Source organism: Phascolarctos cinereus, unplaced genomic scaffold, assembly GCF_003287225.1.
Source record: "Phascolarctos cinereus isolate Bilbo 61053 unplaced genomic scaffold, phaCin_HiC Scaffold_9;HRSCAF=440, whole genome shotgun sequence".
NCBI lineage: Eukaryota > Metazoa > Chordata > Mammalia > Diprotodontia > Phascolarctidae > Phascolarctos > Phascolarctos cinereus.
Window position 1 is genome coordinate 161,547,203 of NW_027556402.1, and position 19,885 is coordinate 161,567,087.

The window sequence follows — 19,885 nt, forward strand, 5'->3', positions numbered from 1 at the left end:
TTTTTAATTGATAACATCCACATTACTTAATCCTTCAAATTTATCTTTAAATATAAAGATTAAAGACTTACTACTCTTTGTATTCTGCATCCTTTAGATTTCTAAACTAATCACTTTATTAATTCATAGAGAAATGTGGATAGAAAGGAAATAAAAAATACAATAATTTTATCCTCACAATTACCTTCAGAAGTAGTTGCTGTTGTTATTCCCATTTTAAAGATGAGGAAAATGAGGCAGATTGCGATTTGACAAGGGTCAAATAGCTAATACATGTCTGAGGTGGATTTGAATTGAATTCTTAACTCCAGGCCAAGTGCCCTATCAACTGCACCCACTAATATTTCTACCTCATTACTTTTTCTCTTATTCTCTAGCCTTCCCTCTACCAGCTTCTGCCATTAATACTCCTTCCCACCCCTTCCCCAGACAGGAGGATTTCTAGTTACATAGATATATGTGATCTATTCTTCAAAGCTAACTTTATGAAACCTTTACTGACCCTCATAGGCCACAATGATGACTTCCTCTATATATTTAGAACATATAGCACATTTTGACATTTCACAATACATTTTTATATTTATTTATATGCCTCATCTCCCTTCTCAGGTAGTAAGGTGAGACCTGGGTCTTAGTTTTCTTTTTTTATCTCCCTCAATATATAATGTGGTGCTGACAATCAATGCATGAATGTTTGACTGATCACCTGACCTCATCTCAAAAATAAAGGCCAGTTTATTCAGAGTTCTGTCAATTAGCAATAAATAAATAAATAAATTACAGTTACTGTTTGTAAGCCATTAAAATAGGTTCCTCATTTTCTCTTCACATAGTTAAGTAAGAAAATATGACCTATTATTTAAGTACAACTTGATTATATACAAAAGCATAATATATAGTCCCTACTCTCATAAAGTTTTCAATGTATGTTAGGGAAACAAGAAGTAAACATACAAAATATGAATTACTGACATAAGATTTAAACATTATTTCCAGGCCATATATACATGGCTTTAATATTTTCTGTATTACCATATATTTTTAAATATTTGTGTTATGTATCTCTATCTACCAACTTATATGTCAATGCATAATGAATATAAAACAAAAGGCATTTATCTCTTTCAGAGGACAAATTCTTGGTTGAGAGAATTGTTTTTCTTCTTTTCATCTTCAATAGATTAGACATATAGAAAACAGCATAATGTAATTATGCTGAGAATGCTTTGAGACCTAAAGTATTCGTAAGCACATAAAAACAAGCTTTTGCCTAAGCCAACCATTTGATGGGCTGAGAAAAGGTCAAATTCTTCCAAAATAGTCAAAGTCATTGAAGATTAAGCCATTTTGCTGAATCATCTACAGGTTTGTCTTTCTTATAAAAATGCACATGATTGTTTAATTAACATAACTTTGCTGACTTGCCCTGTTTGAATAAACCATTAATCACTGCTAGGCAAATTTTCACACTAGAAACTTTTCATTTCATTTTCTGGTTATATATTTCCTCTTGGAAAATCACTGTAGCAAGCCTGCATCTCTAGCAGTTAAAAAACAAACAAACAATAAAAAGTTTGTGAGTATATCGGGACCATCTAGTACATACATAAAATATGTACATGAGCCATATATTAAAAAGAGATTCACTACAGCATCTTGTCAGTTTGAGGCAAAAGAAGTAATTTGCAAGATTATTTAGCTGAGCGTGCCTAAATTAGAATACATTATTTGGAATAACTAAGCTCACAAAAGATATAAATTAGTTTCCTGGGCCATGCTTACAGAGTTCTGAATATGTTATAGCCAGATCACTACCTTGTCATTGTTCAGAAACAATGCTGCCGAACACTAGAGCTTGGAACCAAGACTTTGAATTTTTAAGACTAGATAAATTTTGGAAATTTAAATATAACTATTTCTACCATAAAGTATTTGTTTTTATAAGTCAGCAAAACACAGCTCTAACCTTCATATTATTTTTGCATTTTTTAATTCAGAAAGAATATCTTAGCCCTCTTCCATGTAAGGGTGTCATTTTACAATGTCATAGGGAATCATTAAATCTAGAGACCAGTTTAATACCATTTGAAGACTACCTTCACCAAGGGTATAAGTTTTAGCTTTTCTATGCCAAGGGTACCATTTCCTCTATATTCAGGATACATAATATTAATAGTAGGAGATTAATGTTTTACATGGCTTAATGAGATTTCAAATCAGAACATTTCTAATAGAAAAGAATTGCTATATGCAAGGTCAACTAGAGCGAAAACCTGTTTTCACAGCTGTCTGAATCACTTTGCTCTCTATATTCATTTTCTATTTCTTGTAACTCCCCTTCCCCCATATTTGCAAAGATTTGTCAATTTAACCTCTAATTTGAATTGCTTTTATCCTGAGACCACAGATCTTACAGTCTTTTCACTGTTATTTACATGATAAAAATCCACATACTATATGCTGTAAGGAATCATTTAACTAATCAGCATTTTTCAAAAATATCATTGTTTAGTTCTTAGGAATCATTGTGTCAAGGTTAACAAAACTTTAATTGCTGTAAGGTTTTACATATATGATCTCTGTATAGTTGTATACTTATTCTTGGTATTTGTATGATGATATAGTTTTACTTCACAGAAATTTTTAAATATTTAACAACCAGCTCTCCAGAAAAAGTCCACTTGACATGTTTAAGTCTATGCAATTAACGAGTCAATAAATTAAATCCTGCTTTGTAGTTCACCAATTTCGAAATGTAAATGTGCACACCAAAGTTTGACAACCATCTCTCTCCCACCAGCTGGCTCTAACACATCCCTTATAAATGTTATCTTCTCTCTGAGAAATGTAAATGATTTTGCCTACTCTAGCATGCGTATACATTTTTACATAGCTATATTAATCAGATTTGTTATGGTCTTTGTATATTAGGAATGTATTACTCCTCCCCATTAGAGTCCAAGTTAACATTTCACATATAGAATGGGGAGGTGAATAGAACAGAACATAAGCACCTCTTTAGGGACTGTGGCATTAGGTTGTTCACTCAACTGAAAAATCACTTTCTTTGTACTTGCCATATGGTTCCTATGTGTCCTTTAAGCATTAATTGCTGCTTTTTTCATGCTTTCACCCCTAAAGACAATTTAAGTCTCCCCTCTTTGCAACCACTGACTGAGAAATTGTCCAATTGAAACCTAGATAGCCACAAAGTACCCTAGACCCTCCATTTCCACCAGGTTAGCTAATCTTGAATAAATCAGAAAATATTCCCATCTAATACTATCATCCCCCTCAAACAACTGCTTAAAGTTAAACAAAGATTGAGCCAAGACTGTAACAGGTAAAAACTTTTCTCAATACTAGTCACCATCCTGGAACTCCCAAAGTGGAGGAAACTTCACTAGAATCCATCAGAGATGGGACTTTTTCTATGTAACAAGGGAAAACTGAGATGCCATCTTTGGAGTTTCTATACCACCCCAATCTGAAGAACTCCCGCATTATTATGTCAATCTGATACAGAACTAGAAGTCCAAATCATCCCACTTCCATCTGACTGCATGTTGCTGACTGCAACAACAACAAAAAATGAATCCCCTTTGGATGAGTAAGTCTTATGCATGAGTTTCCTTTTTTTGCCTCTGATACAGTTACTTGGATTACTATATAATCACTATTTTGGATAGTTATCCCCTGGTAAATGTAGAAATTGGAAGGGTTAGGAAAAATTAATCAAGTCTCCTCATCATTTTTAAATTCCATGAAGTTGTGGAGCCTTCATACTAATTGCTACTACGTGTCTCTAATTCACTTATACTTCTTTAAAAAAAGAAGACTATTTAGTGACTTGTGTCTTATTGAAAGCTCTAGCACTATCAGAATTGATAGTAGTGTAATCATGACTTCATTCTCTCCTGTGTCTCAAGTCATAAATGCTATATAGTTTGAAAAGATTGTACTTACTGATTCTTATGCTGAATTCATGGAGATCATAATCCCTACAACCTGAAACCATTGTCTAGCCATCCTTTTCAAAATCATTTTCTTTGAAAACATTAGCAACAAATGCAAAGGAAATGATTTATGCAATAATAGGATCTTGTCATTTACAATAACTTTTTCCAATACCTACAAATATGACTATGAATCGGTATTAAAAAACACATGCAGCAATACTTCTAAGTTATGTGGCCAAAAATATTTGGGAGTAGACATTTTCTCCAATCTATACTCTATGTTAACTTAGACTCTAATGGAGAGGAGTAATACATTCCCAATACACACACCAAATGAATAAATATTTTAAATAGTTACAAAATACCTTTGGAAGAACAAAAAGTCTATAATAATTAGGGAGCTAAAGAAAAACAAAAAAAAGAGGAATGAACAGAGAATAGCACTTCCAGTCCCCATAACATATTATTGGCAGCATTCATCAAAAATCATTTGGTATTAGTTAAAACTAGAGAATTAGATCAATGGAACAAACTAAATGAGGGAGAATCATAAACAATGGGACTCAATAATCTAGTGTTCAGTAAACAGTATGACATATGTAGGTAGGTAAGAACTCTCTATTTGATAAGAACTATTGGGAAAACAACAATGTGGTGTAGTAGAATTTAAACTTATGTCAATATTGTATACCACGTTCTACAAAAATCCAAAATGAAAACATGACCTGAATATTAAAATCACAGTTGCTTAGACACAAACCCATGTCAGCAGCTGCAGAGCTCACAGTCCAGAAGATGCAGTACTCAGACAGGAAGCATCCACAATTTGTATGTTTCCTGCTTGTCCCTGAGATCCTGGATGAACAGAACACTCAATACCCACAAGAAAAATAGCAACAGGACCAGTGCAGATCTTTCCTCCAGTAATGTAAAAGAGCCAAGCCTTAATATAAAGTCTGAAGTAGGCTGGAAAAATGAGTAAATAAAAATGAATCCCCAAAATAAAGAGCTATAATAGTGGCAGGGAAGCTCAGGATATAAAGTCAGAAAAGAATGACTCCAAAACATCTGTAAGCAAAGCCTTTGGTTAAAAACTCAACTGCAACATCTGGGGTAGTTGACACAAGAGTTACAAAAAAAAAAATGACTTCTTTTTTTATAAATAGAATGAGAGAATTTGAAGAAAAAAAGAATAGAAAGAAATGAGAGCTATCAAAGAAAGAATTGGAAAGGGAATTAAGAGCTTGGAACAAGAGATAACAAAATCTTTCCCAAGCAATAAACTCTCTGAAAATTAGAATAGACCAAAATAAAATCAAGGATTCCACAAGGTGACAAAAATTATTAAAATGATTCTTGTAGGTAGATTCTATTTTTATTTTACTTTCATGGGTGGGAAAACTGAGGCACAGAGATGTTAAATTACTTGCCCAGTGTCACATAGCTAGTGTTTGAGGTATGATTTGAAGTCAGGTCTCCCTGCCTTGAATTCCAGTACTCTATGCATTGTACCACCTAGCTATGAAGGTTTTACATGGAGAAAGGTTCTTTTTTTCTGAAGTAACTAAGATTTAAGTCAATATTTCTTTCTGATTGGCCTCCACAGATATCCTTGTATGGTGGTAACAATTCCAGGCTGTTAATTAAGTACCTATTATTGTTTCTATAGGACCATTTCATAAATAAGTTTTGACTCACAAGAGGAAGAAAGTGTCAGATGGACAAAATATACAAATTTTCTTAAATAAATCCATCCTGTGGCTTCTAGTGACAATGTGAACAATAAAGTTACCATTTTACATAGGAAGAAACTGAATCACAGAGATATGGAATAATTTGCTTAAGGTCAAACAAATGGTTGGTTGTAAAACTAAGATAATAAAAGATATTTTGGAATGCCAATTCTGATACACTCTCCCATTACAGTAAATCCTATTTCCTCTTCACAGAAGATAGTGGGAGTTCAGATTGCAAAGAATATTTTTTACTCATATCACCATGAGTCTATCAAATCATAAAAAAATAACCTAAACTATTGATATGCAGAGTTATGGTTGTTGCAAATTTTAGATATAAGTTTTAGAGTAATTTAAAATACACTTACTCTTATGGAAAATATCACTTAAATAACAAACAGATTTTGTAAAAGTAAAAAACCATGCCCATTCTGAGGACACAAATGTACTAAAACAGAGGGAAATTATTTATGATTTCATAAAGATAATGCCCTAAACAGCAACTTTTCAAGCATTCTGCAGACATTGAATGACAGTTTGCTGTCATCAACATTTGATATGTTTCAGCTTCACAATTAATATTCAGATGACTACCTCGTAACCAAATGGAGCAGCCTTCTGTAATCAAAAAGTATGTTTATCTAGAAGAAATTTACAAGAAAAGCTGCTTCAGTAAACACAACTAACATCAAAGAATTAGAGCAAAATTGCATACATAATGAACTAACACAAATGGGCAATTAAAATAGAATGATTTTAAATTTTGAGTATTTTTATCTTCCATAATGTTTAATATCATGCAATTCTTTCTTCTAAAGGGAGAAAGAAGCTATTTTAATGACAATATATTATTTTTCACTTTCTTTTGCATTTTAATTTTTTCTTGTTCTATTGTATCATTACCTTCTAAGTAGAAAGATAACCTTAAGATATATGATTCAATTGGGAAAAAATTTATGCTTTAGTCCTTTGGGATTTTTTTTCTTTTTTGGTGATTTTATTATTGTAGGAAGGACTTCGGTGAGAAAAATCAGCAAATGTTCTGCAACTTATTAACAAGCATTTTATTTTATAGCCTGACTCTACAACTTAGAAAGTTGTTTTACACCTAATTGTTAGTTCATAAATATACACTAAAATTTAATTGAGGTAAATTACTTGATTATCACAAAGAATGACACAGAGGCCAAGGCATACATAAAACATAGAACGAAGAAATTGTTATTGTCTCTTTGGTCCCCAAAAGTATTTCAGATATTGGCCAGTCCTTCTGCTGCATAGCCAGTCATTATAGATTTCTACTGCCAATCAATCAATAGGTAGTTTTAATGATAAAAAAATAACAGTCCCTACCGTCAAAGAACTCATATTCAAATGGGGGACACATGGTGTACCTAGATGGTTACATATAATATCAAAAAGAATACAAAAAGATCTTGACAGCCTAGGGCAATATAAATAATTTAGTAAGAATTCATTAAGGAGAAGTATTAAGTCTTTTTCTTGGGTGCAAAAATGAAGCTTCATAAGTATGTTGCAGACATGCATACATGCCAATTTTTCTTCCATAATTTTTCTGGGAAAATAGGTTTTAGTGGATTACAAGTTCAAAATGAGTCAGAATTTGTATTAGAGAAAAAGCTCAAGAAATATTGGGGTACATGAGATGGGCATAACTATGAGGAAGATGAGGGTGATAATATATTCTGGACTCATTGTACCTCATTTGGAATATTTATTCAGTTTTGGGAGCAAAGGTTTACGGATATTGGTAAATTGGACAGTGTGGAGTGGAGGTCAACCAGGATTTTGAAAGGTTGTGTCATAGAAGGATTTGTTAGAGATTAGGGATGCTTAGATTGGAAAAGATAAAGGTCAGAGTAAACATTACTGATGTGTTTGAGTGTTTGAAGGGATGGCATGTGAAAGAGAGACTAGACTTTTTTTTTCACTTAGTCCCAAGGCAAAAGCAAGAGAAATAACTGAAAATTGTTTGATATCAGGGAAAAATTCCTAACAATTAGAACTGTCTGGAAATAGAATGTGTTGCACAGAGAGTAGCAGGCTTCTCAAATTTCATCAAGCAGATTCTGGACAACCATTTCCTGGTTAGGTTATAATAAAGATTCATTTTGTGTATGTTTTGCAATGGATGGCCACTGAAGTAACTTCCAGCTCTCAAATTCTGTGATATTGAAGGGGAAAGTACTTTCAGGAAAGGGGAATGGGAAAGGTTCCTACAGAGGGTGGCACTTAAGTGCAATAAGGATGTTATAAACATTTCAGGTAACAAATGGTTTGTCAGGAGGTAGTCACTAAACATTAATAGGAATTTATTAAGAACAGTTAATGTCAGGCCAAGCTAATTTCCTTCTTTCTTTTGGATAGGATTTTATGTCTAATTGCTCAGAAGAATGTCATGAACCTGATTATTGGGCAAATGGCTCAGAAAAATATATCAAGATTTCAGCAAGGTATTTGAATATCATGTCAAAAAGAGATTCAGGTTGTCCTTCTTGTCCCTAGATAACAAAACTAAAATTACTGAAATAATTTATAATGAGGTACTTTAGAAAGTGAATTTATAAAGAATTTATAATAAGTTATCACAACAATTTATAATAATTACCTAATATAAGGAAAAAATCTAATAATCAGAGATGCCTTAATGCAAAGATTAGATAACTACTTGTTCGATATTTCTATTTTTGAGGAAAAGTTTTTATACACTTAGATTGAATGGCTTCTCAGATCCCTATTCTTATGAATAAATTGGGGACATTTAAACCAGATAATAGCACAATCAAATGAATTTGGCATTTATTAAGTAGTTGATCCAGCTCAAAGATTATTGATATCCATCTAGACTACAGGAGGATTTCTAGTGGAATGCCATAAATTTATTTCATGGCCATATTATTACCATGCTTGATAACTTTCAGTGTTGATTTATATAAATATAACTACAAAATACTCTTTATAGCAAAAAAGTAAGAAAAGTAATTAGAAAGAAATGAGGGGCCATCAATATCATAAAAATGATAATCTCTAAATTAATTTATAACTTTAGCATTATAACAATCAAGCTATCAAGGAAATGCTGAAATAATTAGACAAAATGACAAAAATCATTTGGAAGAATAAAATATAAAGGCTCTGAAGTGAATTAATGAAAAATATTGGAAATTAAAAGGACTTAATACTACCAAGCCTTATACTATACTATAAAATAATGTTTGATAAATTGGAGAACATGAATGCCTAAGAAGTATTCTTTATCTGATAAGAAATAAAGGAAAGCTGCAAAGCATTTGGAAGAAATTAGTTTTAGAACAAATTTTTAATTCCACAATAAATTCCAAATGTATGGTCAACTTGAATATAAAAGGTCATACCGTTTAAAAAGATAGATAAGAATGGTACCTCTCACAACTATAGTTAGTGAGATAATAATTTTAAACCGAACAAGTAATTGAGGTGATCATAAAAGACAGACAATTATGATTCCGTATCTAAGAACAAATAAAATAAGCTTTTACCAGAGCCAAATCAGAGAGAATACAAAGAGGTCCCAGACTGAGGCCTAGATTCCTGGAGCCTTCTATCCTGCAGTCCCAGGGTAGCAGGTGGCAGGGACCTTTAGTCTCAACCTCCAGTTCTCTACTATCCACAACTCTCTCACCTTCTCCCTTCCCCACCTCAACTTTCCACTCCCGTCCCAACCCTAGGTTCCAGGGGCCAGCATTAGCTGCCCCTAGCAGCTTCCCTGGGCTTCCAGGCCCCTTTAGCACCCCTGGCCCACCCTGTTGCTCTCTCCCTACAGATGTCTTGCCCCTTCTTCCTTCCAGTTCTTGTCATTCTCAAAACTCCCCTTTCTCACTCAGACTTTCTACGATTGGGAAAGGGGATTTGTTGTCCCAGGATTTGGCATGGGAGGAAAGCCTGATGTCCCTAAACAACTTCTCCCCTACTTTTAGCTGAACTACTCCCTTCCTCCTATGTCTACTCCTTTTTATCCTTGTTATGCTCCAGGTTTTTGGATCCCTCTACAGAGTGGACATTGGAGGTTGGGCTTCTTTTGGGTTATGACCTCTTTATATTCTCCCTCTCATTATTTGGAAGCCCCATGGGAAAGGGGATATAAATCCCTAGTGGGATGTTATATGTTTTGATCACTTCTCCATGCCTCAGCTGTTCCCCCCCACCAACTTTGATGGATCTCTGCAGAGGTAACAGGAGGAATAAAGTCCTAAGGGAGAGAGCAGAATGTTCCTGGAAAGGGGTCAAGGTGTGGACAGGGAACTTGGGCACCCCTGCCCTCCAAGCTACTACCACTATGGTGCCCTAGGAAGAGCCATAATGGTTGGTGTGGCACCCAGAAGCTGTGTCTTAGGTGCCTGGGGGGCTGGAGGTAAAGATGGATGCCCTGGTCCTGCTGCCGCTGCTCACCTTGTTTTGCAATCTAGTGCCCATCTAGCAGCCTCCAAAAAGAAAATCCTGGGTCTGGTGAGCTGCTTTGTGGGTGGTGTTTTTTCTGGCCACCTGTCTCTTAGACTTGCTTCCAGACTACATGTCTGCCATTGATGAGGCTCTGAGTGCCCTTAGAATCACACTTCAGTTCCCACTGCAGGAGTTCATTCTTGTTATGGGTGTTTTCTGGTTCTGATGATGGAGTAGATTGTGTTAGCCTACAAAGAGCAATCAGGGCCCATTCAAAGAGAGGAGGCTCAAGCACTTCTGTGAACAGTGGGCAGTGCCTCTCCCTACTAGTATTATGGATTCATTGCTGATGGGACTTGAAGGGCTAACTGTAAGGCTGCAGTGGGAGTGAATCCAGGCAATGGAGCTATGTCTGACACTGCTCTTGCAAGAAAAGGTACTAGCAGTCAGTCTGTCTCTACAGCTACTGCATAGTAGCTGCTGGGTGGAGTGGTGGCCATTTGTGGGGTCCTTTTCTGCTGCATGACACCGTTGGGTATTGGCCTAGGGGTATACAAGCAGAGGTCAATAGGGCCTCTGCACCAGTGGGCACAATCAGTGTTAGAAGGCATGGTAGCAGGTACCTTCCTCTATGTCACTTTCCTAGAGATCTTGCCTAAAGAACTGGCTGCTCCTGAGCAGAGGATTCTCAAGGTCATCACACTTCTAGCTAGTTTTGCCTTGCTCATTGGTCTGGTTTAATGACCTCTGAGTGATGGGGGGGGGGATAGGGGGATCAGATGCTTCCAGACCAGTGTTAGAGAAGGGTGGATGGGGGCCTTGGGAACTGAAAGTGCATTTGATGGGGTAGGGTCATGGAGTACCTTGGTGGGTATTGTAGAGAATGACCAGTGGAACATGATACAAAGGACAAAAGTAAAACTCTCCAGGGGTATGGGGGAGGTTTAGAGGGGAGAAGAAACCTAGGAAAACACTAGAAAGACAAAGGGACATTTGAACAGGTAATAGAATACAAGGACTGAGATGATAAGAGTAGGGCCATCAAAGAGTAAGGAGTGGAAAAGGAATCTGGAGCCCCTAGGGGTATTGATTCTATTCCATTACTGTACTCTCCTGGAGTAGCCCCTGTTTTTCTTCTCCTAGCCCTGTTCCTTTCTCCTCAATGTTCACTTTTTTTAAGGACATAATGACTGATGACATCTACAGGCCAAGTTCCTTTCCCTCAGCTGAACTTCCATTCCTCCTATAAAGAGCCAAATACCCCCCACCACTTCTCACAAAGAACATTGGCATTAGGCCTTACTAGGCAGCTAAATGGGGACTGTGCTTCCTGCTGCTGATTTCCAGAACTTTCACCCTCTCTGGGGCTGGGGGTGAATATCTAACCTGGTGATCTTGTCTACGTGCCAAAGGCTAAACTGCCTAAAGTCTTTTTGTAGCAGAAAAGCCCTGGAGGCCTGCCTTCCAAGGGCATTTTTGAAGGAGGGTGTGTGGGTGGGCAGGAGAGGAGGCAGGGATGAGGACCTGGAGGGAGAGAGATATGCTCTGTATAATCAATTTTACTAAACTGACACTTTCAGGAACAGCTTCCTGTTGAGGGCTTGCACTGATGGGTTTGAGGATTTAGGTCAGGCCGGGTTCTTTCTCTTCATGTCCATTATCTAAGAGCCACCTAGGTCAGAACGTGACTTCTCCCAGGCACTGTCTTTCCCTTGAGAAGATGAAGGATTTTCAACAGACCTTGAAAGATTAGTGGGAAGCAAGCAGACGACTCCAGGGGAGACTCCCCCCAGTTACTGTTACCATGAGAAAAATTATTGTTGATGCTTGGCTTTTTCCACTCTGGGTTCTGTTCCCATGAATGGGGTATAAAAACCCCAGCCCTCAGATCAATAAACAGAACTGGTTCTTAACCTGTTACCCACCTGGCCCACGTATCTCTTTATCTCTCTCATACTCGCCGGAAAATAAACACTGTCAGGGACACAGGTGACCATGACAGCTTCCCAAATAAAAGATGTTCCTATTAAATAGATATAGATATAGATATAGATATAGATATAGATGTAGATGTAGATGTAGATGTAGATGTAGATGTAGATGTAGATGTAGGTGTAGGTGTAGATGTAGATGTAGGTGTAGGTGTAGGTGTAGGTGTAGGTGTAGGTGTAGGTGTAGGTGTAGGTGTAGGTGTAGGTGTAGGTGTAGGTGTAGATGTAGATATAGATATAGATGTAGATATAGATATGTATGTATATATATATATATACATATATATATGTATATATATATATATATATATATATATATATATATATACATATATATATATATGTATATATACAGGAAATCCAAGCATTCCTGATGAAAAGACCAGAGCTGCATCAAAAGTTCGAATACAGGTATGAAGGGGAAAAAAAAGGCAAACATGAATGATCAATGATAAAAGACTGAATAAACAAGGATAAACTGATTGCATTCTATTATGGGTTAATGATATATCTGTCCTCCCAGAACCCTTTCTTTATATGGGTCATAGAGGGAATCTAAGTGGAAAAGGCTTTGGATTGGTTCTGTTATATCTTCATGATCATAGAGGAAAATGAAAAGAGAAGGGGGAAATGAAATACATTTGGTAGGAAGGGAAAGGAAAGTTAAGTAATATAATCTCACATCATGAGGGTGTTCAGGAAGACATTTATAGAAACAAGGAGGAGGGCAGTCAGGGGGAGTAACTGACACTTCAACCTTACGCTCACCTGAACTGGTCAAAGGAAAGAATAATGCACATGGGTATAGAATTATATTTTATAAAACAGAAATAGGAGAGAAAGATGGGAATTAGAAACAAAGTTGAGAGATGAGTTATTCTTGGAAAAAAATAAATTCTAAGGATGTACACTCAAAGTTATGGCTCATTTTGAGATGGCAAATAATGAAAATCTGAGAGGATACCCATAAAGTGTGGAAGTATAAATAAGTTAAGGTATATAAATATGATAGAATATTATTGTGGTGTAAGATATGAAGAAGGGGGTTGCAGAAAAAGCCTCAAAAGACTTGTATGAAGTAATGAAGATTGAAATGAACAGAATCACAACAATTTATAAAATGAAAACATCATGGTATACTAGCAAGGATACTACAGCAATATATCACAAAGATCATGCACGATGGCCAAGTGGGATTTATGCCAGGCATTCAGGGCTGGTTCAATATTAGGAAAACTATCAGTATAATTGACCATATCAATAACAAAAACAACAACAACCCTATCATTATCTTAATATATGCTGAAAAAGCTTTTGACAAAATATAGCACCCATTCCTACTAAAAACACTAGAGAGTATATGAATAAAGTGAGCTTTCTTTAAAATGATAAGTAATATCTATCTAAAACCACAAGAAAGCATTATCTATAATGGGGATAAAGTAGACACCTTCCCAATAAGACCACGGGGGGAAGCAAAGATGCCTAATATCACCATCATTATTAAACATTGTAGTAGAAATGTTAGCTTTAACAATAAGGGGGGGGGAAGAAATTGAAGGAATTAGAATAGGCAATGAGGAAACAAAACTGTCACTCTTTATAGAATATATTATGGTATACTAAGAGAATCCTGGGGAATCAACCAAAAAAAAAACTACTTGAAATAATTAACAACTTTAGAAAAGTTGCAGGATATAAAATAAACCCTCACTAATCATCATCTTTTCTATATATTGCCAAAAAAGTTCAGCAGCAAGAGACTGAAAAAGAAATTCCATTTAAAATAACTATAGACAATATCAAATACTTGGGAGTCTGTGGTTGTATGCTTTGTCCTTCCTTATTGAAGAGGACTATGACATCAGAAAGATGATGCCATGACTTGCAATTGAATTGTATTTGAGGGAGGGCTATTCGAAGTCACCAGCCTTGCTTTCTCCTCCACAGCCATTTGAGTCCAATGACCTGATATATGTCAAGACAACTGGAGTTGGCCCAGGATGTAGTGGGAGATTTTGCTCTTTTTAAGCTAAGGTCTTTCTGGGTTTTTATTTTGCCTGAGACAACACCAATTCAATAATTAGGCCTATTTAAGAAGTGAGTAAAGGGATGGTCCCTTTAATAAAAAAAAAATAATAAAATTGGAGGGCAAGACTCTTAAGGTTGATGGCCTAAAGAGAAACAATTGCTATTTGCATTCACTCTGAACCATCAGGGCCCCAAAAAAACAACCATTAAGTGGTGCTTGGGCAGGGACTTATTGTTGGTCAATCAACGAGAGACAGAATGAATTGGTTTTAAGGCATGGTCTTTAAGAAAGAAATCTAGCCAGTGGAGTGGAGTAGAGCAGAATGGAGTGGAGTGGAGAGGAGAGTGGAGTAGAGTAGAGTAGAGTGGAGAGGGAAAGGGAAAGGGAAAGGAGTAAAGGGGAAGTCTACCTGTCAAGACAATCCCAGAAACTATATGAATACAATTATAAAACACTTTTCACACAAAGTCAATTGCTCATGGATAGTCTGAGCCACTATCATAATGTCAATTCTGACTAAGCTAATTCAGTGCAATACCAATCAAACTACCAAAACTATTTTATACATCTAGGAAAAATAATAACAAAATTCATCTGGAAGAACAAAAGGTCAAAAATGCCAAAGGAATAAAAAAGGAAAAAAAAGCAAAGGAAGGTGGCCTAGCAGTGCTAGATCTCAAAATATATTATAAATCAGTAATCCTCAAAATTATCTGGTACTGGCTGAGAAACAGACTGGTGGATCAGTGAAATAGATTAGGCACATAAGACATAGTAGTAAATGTCCATAGTGACTTCATGTTTGATGAATCCAAAAAAACCTAGCCTCTGGGTTAAGAACTCACTATTTGATGAAAACTGTTGTGAAAACTGGAAAACAATATGGCAGAAACTAGTTACAGGCCAATTTATCTTACACCACATATCAATATAACATCAAAATGGGCACACGATTTAGATATAAAGGATGATACCATAAGCAAATTAGGAGAGCAAGAAATAGTTTACCATCAGATCTATGGATAAAGGAAGAATTTAGAACCAACAATGTATGGAGACCATTACAAAATATAACATGGATAATTTTGATTATATTACATGAAAAAATTTTGCACAAACAAATCTTATCAAGATTAAAAGGAAAACAGAAAACTGGAAAACAATCTTTGTAAAAAGTGTCTCTGATAAAGGCCTCATTTCTCAAATATATAGAGAACTGAGTCAAATTTGTAAGAATATAAACCAATCCCCAATTAATAAATGGTCAGAGGAAATAAACAGGCAGTTTTCAGATGAAGAAAAATCTAACTATAATCATATGACAAAATGCTCTAAATCACTTTTGAGTAGAGAAATGAAAATTAAAACAACTCTGAGGTATCACCTCACATCTACCAGAGTGGCTAATATGACAGAAAAGGAAAATGATAAGTGTTGGAAAGGATGTGGGAAAATTGGGACACTAAAGTACTGTTGGTGGAGTTGTGAACTGATCCAACCATTCTGGAGAACAATTTGAAACTATGCCCAAAGGGCAACCAAACTGTGCTTACCCTTTGATCCAGCAATGCCACAACTGGATATTTATCCAAAAGAGATCATAAAAAGGGAAAAGGACCTATATAGACAAACATATTTATAGCATCTCTTTTTGTGGTGGCAAAAAATTGGAAATTGTTGGGATGCCATCAATTGGGGAATGGCTGAACAAATTGTGGTATATGAATGTAATGGAATACTATTGTGCTATAAGAAATGGTGAGCAGGCAAATTTCAGGAAAAAAAACTGGAAAAATCTTATATGTACAGATGCAAAGTGAAATAAGCAGAATGAGGAGAATATTGTACATAGTAACAACATTGTGTGATGATCAACTATGAATGACTTAGTTCTTCTCAGCAATACGATGTCCAAGACAATTATAAAAGACTCATGATGGAAAATTCTTTCCACATGCTGAGAAAGAACTGATGGACTCAGAAAGCAGATCAAAAAATACTATTTTCACTTTATTTTTGTCATTTTTTTTCTTCTTGGCCTGCTTCTTCTTTCACAACATGACTAATAGGGTTATGTTTTACATGACTGTACATATATGACCTACATAAAATTGCTTACCCTTTTAGAAAGTGGGGAAGGAAAGGAGGAAGGGAGAAAAGTGTGAAATTCAAAACTTTGTAAAAATGCATGTCAAAATTGTTTTGGAAAAAATAAAATACTATTAAAAAAGAAAACATTATGGCAAAGGTAAACAACTTTGTGAGAATTAGGAACTCATTAGTATAATGGCTAACCATAATTCTAAAGGACTAATTAATGAAACAAGCTACTCATTTTTTTAATAGAGAAGTCAAAGTCTCAGAATGCAGAATGAGACAAAAAATTTCTGGACCTAGCCAATATGGTAATTTTGCTTGATTGACTAATCATGTTGGTAATGAGTTTTTATTTTCTGCTGTTCTCAGTTAGGAAGAGGAAGATATTAAGAAAGATTTTTTTGCTGATTGAAATAAAACACAATTATTAGAAATAATCTATTCTTTTTAATGTATCAGTGGGGACAACTCCCCTCAAACCTCAAAAACAAAGTAAGATCTATCATACTATGGACAACATGAGCCTCTGTAAATTTAGATAAGCTTGTACTCAGATTATATACATTCATTAGTGTAATTAATTTCCCATTTCCCCTCTAACATTGTCATTTTCCTTTACTGTATGTTAGGCAATCTGATATTTGTGAAGTGGTACCTCAGCAATGTTTTAATTTGCATTTCTCTAATCAATAGTCATTTAGATCATTTTTATATGACTATATATAGCTTTGATTTCTTTTTCTGAAAACTGTTCATAATCTCCAATCACTTATCAATTGGAGAATGACATGTATTCTTATAAATTTGACTCAGTTCTCTATATATTTGAGAAATGGAGCCTTTATCAGAAATTCTTGCTGCATTTTCCCCACAGTTTTGATTATTGCATATTTCCTTCCATCCTTTCTCCCCCGTTCATCCTTCTCTCTCTTTCCTTTCACCCTGTCCCTCCTCAAAAGAGCTTTATTTCTGACCACCATCTTCCCCAATTCATCTTCTTTTCTATCAGCTCCCCTTCTCTTATTCCCTCTCCTACTTCCCTGTAGTGTAAGATAGATATCTAAATCCAAATGGTGAGAGTATATTTTATTCCTTTTACTTTCTTTGCTTCTTTTTATGGAATCTTGTAGTACAATGTAGTTTCCCTGCTTATCTTTTAATTAGGTCTATTTTTGCTTTTCCTGAAATCATGACTGCTACCCTTGCTTTTTATTTTTTTTTTACTTTGGCTGCAGCAAAATAGACTCTTCTCCAGCTCCTTACCTTTGCTCTCTGCGTGTCTCACTATTTCAAGTATGTTTCTTGAAAACAACATATTGTTGGCTTCTGATTTCTAAATCCATTCTGCTATCTACTTCTGTTTTATATGAATTCATCCCATTCACATTCACACTTATGATTACTAACCATCCTATTTTTCCTCTATTTATCATTCTCTTTATTTCTGTCTATCTTTGTCTTGGTCTCTCTCTCCTTCCTCAAACGTGATTTGCTTCTGTCCACTACGTCTCCCAACCTGCCTTCCCTTCTATCAGCCCTACTTCTATTATACCCTTCTCTTTCTACTTCCCTGTAGAACAATTTATATTTCTATACTCAACTGAGTGTGCATATTATTCTTTATTTGGACCTATTCTTATAAGAGTAAGGTTCAGTCATTGCATTACTCCCCATCTTCCCCTTTACTAAACAAACAAAAACAAAAACAAAACCTTTTCCTTTCACACATATTTTAAATGAGATAATTTACACCATTCCACTTTTTCCTTCCCCCTTGTTTTTCAGAAACCCTCTTTCTCATCCTTTAATTTTATGTTTTTTAAATCTTCTCATCATAGTCAACTCACACCCAGGGCCTCTTTCTATGTATACTAATTCCGTTTGCCCTAATAATAGTAAAGTGCCTAGGATTTAGAAGTATCTTCTTCCCATGTAGGAATGTAAACAGCTTAGCTTTATTGGTTCCCTTATGATTACTCTTTCATGTTTACTGTTTTATGCTTCTCTTGAGTATTCTGTTTGAATGCCAGATTTTCTATTCAGCTCTGGTCTTTTCACCAGGAATACTTGAGAAATCTCGATTTCATTGAGTGTCCATTTTCCACTGCAAGATAATACTTTACTGGGCAGGTGATTCTTAGTTCTAATCCTAGCTCTTTTGGCCTCCAGAATATCAAATTCCAAGCCATCAGCCACCTTTAATGTAGAAACTGCTAAATTGTGTGATGTCATAATTGTGGCTCCATAATATTTGAATTGTTTCTTTCTAGCTATTTGCAATATTTTCTCTTTGACTGGGGAGCTCTGTAATTTGCCTGGGAATTTTCATTTTGGGATCACTCTCTGGAAGTGATTGGTGTATTCTTTTAATTTATATTTTACTCTCTGGTTCTAGTATATCAGGGCAGATATTGAAAAATTCTCAAAATACAAAGTACAGGCTCTTCTTTTGATTGTGGCTTTCAAGAAGTATGATAATTATTAGATTATCTATTTTGTTGTGTTTTTGAGATCATCTGTTTTTCCAATGAGACATTCAACATTTTCTTCTATTTATTCATTCTTTTGATTTCGTTTTATTGTTTGTTTGTGTGTTTTTGATGTCTCATGAAGTCATTAGCTTCCACCTGCCCAAATCTAGTTTTTGAGGAATTATTTTCTTCAGTGTACTTTTACACCTCTTTTCACATCTGTCCAATTCTACTTTTTAAGGAATTATTTTCTTCAGTGAGCTTTTGTACTTCCTTTTCCATTAGGCCAATTTTACTTTTAAGGCAATTTTTTTGCCTCTTTTTCAAAGCTAATTACTGTCTTTTCAAATTTTTCTTGCATCATTCTCATTTTTCTCAATATTTTCTATTATTTGATTTTACAATCTTTTTTGAGTTCCTTCAGATATAATTTTGGGTGGCTTGTGACCAATTCATGTTTTTCTTTGAAGCTTTGTATGTAGCTGCTTTAATTTCGTTGTCTTCTTTTGGGGCTTTGTCTTGATCTTCCCTGTTACCATAGTTACTATCTCTACAATCATGTTGTTATTGTTGTTTGCTCATTTTCCAGGCCTATTTATTGACTTACAACTTTATGTTAACATTGTGCTGTGGTCCTGGTGTGAAGTAGATGTGGTCCAAAGCTTCAGGTATTTCATGTTACTGTTTACAGAAATAGTTCTGGGGATCTGTAAGTTTTCAGTTTTTCAAGGTGGTGTGATCTAAGGAGAGGTGTGGTCACTGCTGTCCTGGCTTGTGCTATGATCTGTGAGTGACCACAAGCACTCTTTTCCATTGTGAAACTGTGACCAGTGTCTCTGTTCTTCTTCTCCACCCTGGGATTGTAACTCAAAATTATGGATGGACAACCCAGAAGAGTTCTGCAACCAGTGCCAGTAAGGGTTTCTGTAATCTCCTTCTGATCAGTTGTCCAATCCCTTTACTGTGTGTGGGCTGAGACCTCTGGAAGCCATCACAGCTAATGCACATCCTGCCTTCTCCTCCTGCTGGTTTGCCAGCATGGTCTGTGCTGCACTTCACTCCACTCTCACCCCTGTGAGAAAAACTCTTCCTGTTGATCTTCTAAGTTTTCCTGGGCTGGAATATTGTTGCACTCTTACATTTTTGTGGTTCTGCC

The 19,885-nt window shown here is 35.5% G+C and overlaps 1 pseudogene; it reads left to right on the forward strand.

Moving 5' to 3' along the window:
* Positions 1-10,034: 10,034 nt before the first annotated feature.
* Positions 10,035-10,879, forward strand: LOC110213147 (zinc transporter ZIP1 pseudogene; annotated as a pseudogene).
* Positions 10,880-19,885: the final 9,006 nt, after the last annotated feature.